Genomic DNA, 6,753 nt, shown 5'->3' with positions numbered 1-6,753 from the left:
ACTAATTTAAAGTATCTTTTCTGATTTTAACAATTAAATCAATTAATGTAGTTTTCGGTAAGAAAATCCCCTTAAATCTGAAAAATCCTTATGTTCCACTAATGTCTTGCAGATTACTAGTTGATGTAACCAATGTATGCATCATTTTTTTTTTAAATTATGTATGCCTATAAGATTGTAAGAAGCAAACTAACAATTTGAAAAAAATAAAATTTAAGTGAGAATGGAAATGGGAATATGTCAAAGGGACAACAACCCGACCAAAGAGCAGATAACAGCCGAATGTCACCGATGGGCCTTCAACACAGCGAGAAAATCCCGCACCTGGAGGTGGGCCTCAGCTGGCCCCTTAAAAATGTGTACAAGTTCAGTAAAAATGGACGTCATACGTTAAAGAACTTTTGTCTGAGGACGGACAGACTAGCAAGGGTGACACACATTACCATTTTCACCTAGGCGAATCCCTCAACGGTTTTGGCTGATGAAACTGATGTTGGTAGGTTGTTCCAAACCATGATGGTCCCCGGGAAGAAAGATTGGCCGTAGGCGTCTGTATTTGATCTTTCTTGGAAGAAGCGGTTTGTTACCATTGGCCCAGTTATCATTCGGGGTTAAATATTGGTGACGGTCTATATCTATAAGATCATGCTGGATCTTGAATAGCATGCATAACCTGTTTGTTTTCCTCCGTTCTTCGAGGGTTTCCCATTTTAGATTTTTAACCATATTTGTGACACAGCCAGGTGTTCGGTCTATGTAGCTGTTATTCACAAATCGTGCAGCTCTTTTCTGTACCTGTTCAACTGCCTTGATTGTATTTTGGGTTGTTGGGTCCCATACTGTGCTTGCATATTCCACTGCAGGTCTTACCATGTATACATATGCAGCTGCCTTTACAGGTTATGTACAGCCTTTGGAATTTCTACGTATATATCCCAACGTTCTATTTCCTTTGCCTACTGTGTTATCTATGTGTTTGTCCAAGGTTAGGTTGTTGCTGATGGTTACTCCAAGAGATATTTGCTTGCTTTCACTGCGTCTAGAGTATGACCGTAAAGTTGGTACGATGTTTGATGTACTGGTCGATTTTTTGGTGATATATTGACAAGGCATTTTTGGGCATTAAAACTCATCTGCCATTTGTTTTCCCAGTCTTCCAATGCTGATAAGTCCTTTTGAAGAAGTTCAATGTCTGCTTGGTTGGTGATGGTACGAAAGAGAAGGCTGTCATCCGCGAATAATTTGGTCTCTGATGTAGGTGATGTTTCTGGCATGTCGTTAATGTAGGTCAGGAGCAGTAATGGACCAAGGACTGTGCCTTGGGGTACACCAGAGAGTACTGGTACTTGTGTGGAGACAGCACCCTCTAATATTACGCTTTGCTTTCTGTTATTTAGGAAGGGGCGAATCCATTTGTTGGTTTTGGAGTTGGCACCATAGTATTCCAGCTTGTGTAGGAGGCGGTGATTTGATACCTTGTCAAATGTTTTTTGCAAAGTCTAGCAGGATGATGTCTACTTGGCTGCTGCTTTTTAATTTTGATGCAATGTCGTTGATGGTTATGATGAGTTGGGATTCGCATGATTGTCTTTTGCGGAATCCGTGTTGTGCATCAGTTAGTATTTAATTTTTGTGAAAATGAAAATGGTCCATGATGTTGCTATGTACAATATGTTCTAAGACCTTACATGTGATGGAAGTTAGAGATACTGGTCTGTAGTTAGATGACAAGTGCCTTTCGTCTTTTTTAAAAAGTGGACCTACATGGGCATCTCTCCAATCTTGCGGGACTTCGCCAGTGTGTGAGTATAGGTGCAAGTTGTTTTGCTGCTGCTTTGAGTATAAAGGCTGGTATTGAGTCAGGACCAGTAGCTTTATGAGGTTTCAGCTTTTTTTAACAATTTGTGGACTCCGTTGGTGCTTTTTTTTATGTCCTTCATGGTGGAGTTAGATTTCTTCCTTTATCTGGGAAGTTATTTAGGTGTTCTTTGGTAAATACTGACTGGAGTTGGTCGTTTAAAATGTCAGCTTTGCTCTTGTTGTCACTTCAGAAATCCCATTTTGTTTTTTAACGGTGCCACTCCTGTCCATTTTTGACATTTGCTCTTGATATAAGACCAGAATTTCTTTGCGTTATCTTTATAGTCGGAGCTGACTTCTTCCATACATTTCTTGTTGGCTTGCCGGACCTCCCACTGTACCTCTTGTTGTAGTCTTTTATACCTATCCTTGTCTCTTTTCTTTTTTTAGTTTTCCTAGCCTTCTTGTGTGCTTTTTGCTTTTGGCGATCAACACATCTCCTTATTTTTGATATAAGAGTGTATAAGCAACACCTCAAAGTTTGAAGTCGATAAATAGTAAGGACATCACAGATACCGTAACATGCAACTATAATTGACCATGAAGATGGATTGAGAACTAAACTTTACCACACAAGGGATGCATTCAATTTTCCAAAAGTGACCTTTCCATTTCTCTGTACCCAACATGAAGCACTGCATATGGAGTACATATTTCCCAATTGATACGATTTTCCAGGCTTGCATTAATGATTCCCTGTATCATCATTTGATAACGTTGCTGCTAACACTGAATCTATTGAACCAGGGGAATTTTATTTAAGAAATCCTTTCAAAATTGAACAAACGCCATAATGCATGATTTTATAGATTAAAATGGAATATAAGCTGAATTTACTTTAACACTATATGTTATAGTAGTCTCAGATAATATTTGTAACAAATTATCACTAATTTGTTCTTTGATTGTGACAACAAATTTATGGCTGATGAAAAATTCCTTTAGGCCAAAATTAAAAATATGTTTGTTGCCCCTCCCCCACCGAGTAAAAAACAAGCCCCCAGGTAAAAAAATATTTTCAACAAAAAAATCGAAATTATTTTTATTCCAGAAAACAATTTGTTTCAATTTTTAAAAAGTGCTTGAAAGCAAAAGGATTGATAATTTAAATAAATACATTCAATTTGAGCACAAACAACTAATAAGTGGCCTCGACTGGACAAGACAAACCATTCATGTGACCATGCTATGACATCCAGTTGAAAAAAATCCCTGCCTTCCTTGTCTGTTTTAAAAACAGACATTTTTTTTAAACTATAATTTTGCATTTTGATTTGTTTGAAATCTGGCAAAATTTGATTTTGCATATTTGCATTTTGCCATTTTTTGTTTGTCAATATTTGCAAAATTTGTATTTTTTTAAAATTAAGAAAAATTATTGTCAATTGGAAATTCGGCAAAATTAATATTGGAAGCTTTTGCAAATTTGATCCTGTGTGAATTTGGGTATAGGCTATTATTTACACACTGCCGGCCCACTCAGTAAATTTACTATTCAGATTACAAGATTTTTACATCATAAAAAATAAGACTTATTGTTTTACTTGCAATCAGCAACACATCACATTTATCTTAAGTGTCAGATCACTCATCACTGGAGGCAAATCCTTTGAAATCATATTTTTTTACAAATTTTGTCTGTTATCAAGAAAAGAGCAAAAATTTTCAGCAAGATAAGATCTACGTATATTTAGATACTGCAGAAATTGTCAGTTTGATGTTTCTGTTCTTGAATGATGTTTTTTACCAATTCGTTGTGTTTATGCCCAATTAATTTGAAACTATAATAGAAAGATGGGAACTTAGAAATGCAAAAAAAATCAGCAAGTGAAGATCTACAAGAGGTCAATATAGTTCAAATCATCAAATAACTTTTAACAGTATATACTGCTCTTATAAATGAGGATTATATTGTGTTTTTCCCCACTTATCTTGAAAATACAAAAGATAGCAGGGTCATATCCAGATATTTTTTTTTATAAAGGGGGGGGGGGGGTTCTAATCAAGGATAAAGATGGATGCCAACCATATGTCCCAATTTAAAAAGCATTGATCATCAAAAAATAGAGGGTTCCAATACCTGGAACCCCTGGATTCACTACTGGATAGAAAGAAACAAAAAGTAAAAAAAAAATGATTAGCAAGACAAGATGTATAAAATGGTCAAATAGTTGTCACTGTCAGTTGACCCCATTTTGGAGTTTTTACTGGAAATGATGATTTTTTTTTGGTTGTTGGGAAGAATGTAGAGAGAACCTATAGGCAGTAAAAAAGAATAGCAAGACTGGTTACCAAAGCCAAAATTGTCAGTCGATTTCTTATATAAGTAACTGCTCTTGCTTGTTATAGAAATTACTGCTCTTGCTTGAAAGATCATTTTTACCATATTTTTTTTTGACAAAAGCTATCATTACTGTGGACAGATTAATACTAAATAGATACAACAGTGCACAAGCTCAAATGTCTCCCCTGCTTTACTGACCATTGACTTGAGACTAAAGAACCATGCATATGGATTAGGTCAAGCTTAGATGCCCAACTGTCAAACAAACATAGACACCTTACAATCATTCCATACCAGTGGGGGATCCAGAACTTTTCATAAGGGGGGCTCGCTTACTGACCTAAAAAAAAGGGGGTGCTCCAGTCATGCTTTAGTGATTCCCTATATAATCAACACCAGGAAATACAAAAAAAAAAAGAAAAGAAATAAACACACATTCTCCAAGTAAGGATGAAATCCAAAATAAAGAATTTTAGTTAAGACTCTGGAAACCAAAACAAATTACAGACTAAAGGACTGACTGACAAACATGTCTTAATCTATATACTTTGTCCAAAATGAGAATCCAGGAATATTTTAATCTAGCAATGTTTTGGTATTTTCTTTTTAAGGTAATAAATCATGTTCCACAGTTTCTTTGAAGCCCATTGTCCACATATCTTGAGCCTAGGTCACTAAGTCTGGAACTTGGAACCAGGGGCGGATCCAGCCATTTTAAAAAGGGGGGTTCCCAACCCAGGACAAAGGGGGCTTCCAACTATATGTCCCCATTCAAATGCATTGATCGGCCAAAAAAAAAGGGGAGGTTCCAACCCCCGGAAAACCCCCTCCCCCATGGATCCGCCAATGTTGGAACTATATGGGACCAAAAATTTGTTCCAAGAAGCTCACATCCGATTAAAAAACCATTGTAGAGCTATGATTCCAGAGCCTGTGTTGTCTCTAAATCGTTCAGCTTCAAATCAATGGTCTTTTGAAATACCTCACAAATAATGAGAGTATATTGTTGATTAAAATAACCAAAAGAACAATAAAAAAAATATTCATTTTGCCTTTAACTCTCAAATCATCATGATCATATGATCATTAAATGATGACTGGCACTCATATCATTTGATCACATAAGACCTTCAATGAGATTGAAGTTGAGAAACACCCTGTGGTGTGAAAACTCATAATCTATAAATAACAACTGGCTGGTAGAGGGTCTCAATAATCAATCTTATTAAGTTTCATTATATTTTGACTTGTACTTGTCGTCCTACAATATATCATGCCTGCCAAGTTTGTTTTTTTCACAAGGGCAAGTTGGTTTTGGAGATGAAGATGAAAAGATAATTTTCCAAAAAAAAATAAACAGGAACCATGTGTTTTAAATGACTATATGTATGTGAGCCTATCAACATTAAATGAGCAATTATTTGTACAGAAATTATCTTGAAATCCTGTAAATTTTAAAAACAATTCACCATGTAGTTTTATGAGAAAACTAGATGTGTTTGAAATGACATGAATGGCCTTGCTTTCAAAAGAACCTTGAAGCCATTTCTAGGAGTGGAAATTTGATAATGAATGGTTGAGGAACAAATTTCAGCAAAAATCAGCTGAATGTATTGTATGCTCACATACTAAAAATCATCTCAATATGTTGTCTATTATTCTTCATTGAAGAATGACAGACAAGGGTAAAACTATTTGGCCCAAACCATTTACTGGAGGGGTCATACAAATTGACCAATCAGAATAAATGATTGTCTCATACAGCTATGCTTTCCTGTGATTACAACTACATTAGATATACACCACTCCTATCCAGTTTGGTGAAAACTGGACATGTGGTTCAGGTGAAGAAATAAAAACGTTTATTCCAACATGGTTTCAATGAGAACTATGTGCAACAAATGCCATTATCTTTGTTGTAGGATCAATATGTAATGAGGATCCTTCACAAAAGGTCTCCCAATCATTAACCCTCAAAAAATCTTTTTCTATTTCACTTTGCAGTTTCAAAAAGCTATGTTGTCCTGCTATTATGAGGGGAAGGACAGGGGTAAGGGAGACAGGGAGAAAGGGGGTAGGAGAAAGGAGAAAGGGGGTGGGAGAAAGGAGAAAGGGGGTAGGAGAAAGGAGAGGAAGGCTGGGAGAAAGGAGAAAAAATAAAATATCTCTTCTTTTAAAAAATTATCTAATATTTCAAGAAAAAATATCTCAAAAGGAGATGTTTTATTCTAATGGGAGAAAGGAGAACGGGGGTAGGAGAAAGGAGAAGAGGGGTGGGAGAAGGGAGAAGGGTAACCCCCTGTCCTCCCCCTCTATTATAACAAAATAATGACTGTATGAATTATGAATACAATCAGCCTAAGACACAAAACAATATCTAATAGAACTTTATCAGTTAAAGGTACAGTGTCATTCTATATATAATACAAGGTATTATAATTTGAATTATTTCCAAACACTGAGTTACTTTATTGAAATAGTCATCCAAATGATGAAAATTGTCTATGAATTGCACATTATTGCATTTAATTTTGTAATCAAAGCACATAACTTCATAGGTCCTGTGACTATTTTAGGTTTCAAAATGGTAAAATGATATAAACTAGTAA

This window comes from Mytilus edulis, chromosome 8 (genome assembly GCF_963676685.1).
Source record: "Mytilus edulis chromosome 8, xbMytEdul2.2, whole genome shotgun sequence".
Classification (NCBI taxonomy): domain Eukaryota; kingdom Metazoa; phylum Mollusca; class Bivalvia; order Mytilida; family Mytilidae; genus Mytilus; species Mytilus edulis.
The sequence above is the reverse complement of the archived record's forward strand: the minus strand, read 5'-3'. Positions refer to the sequence as shown.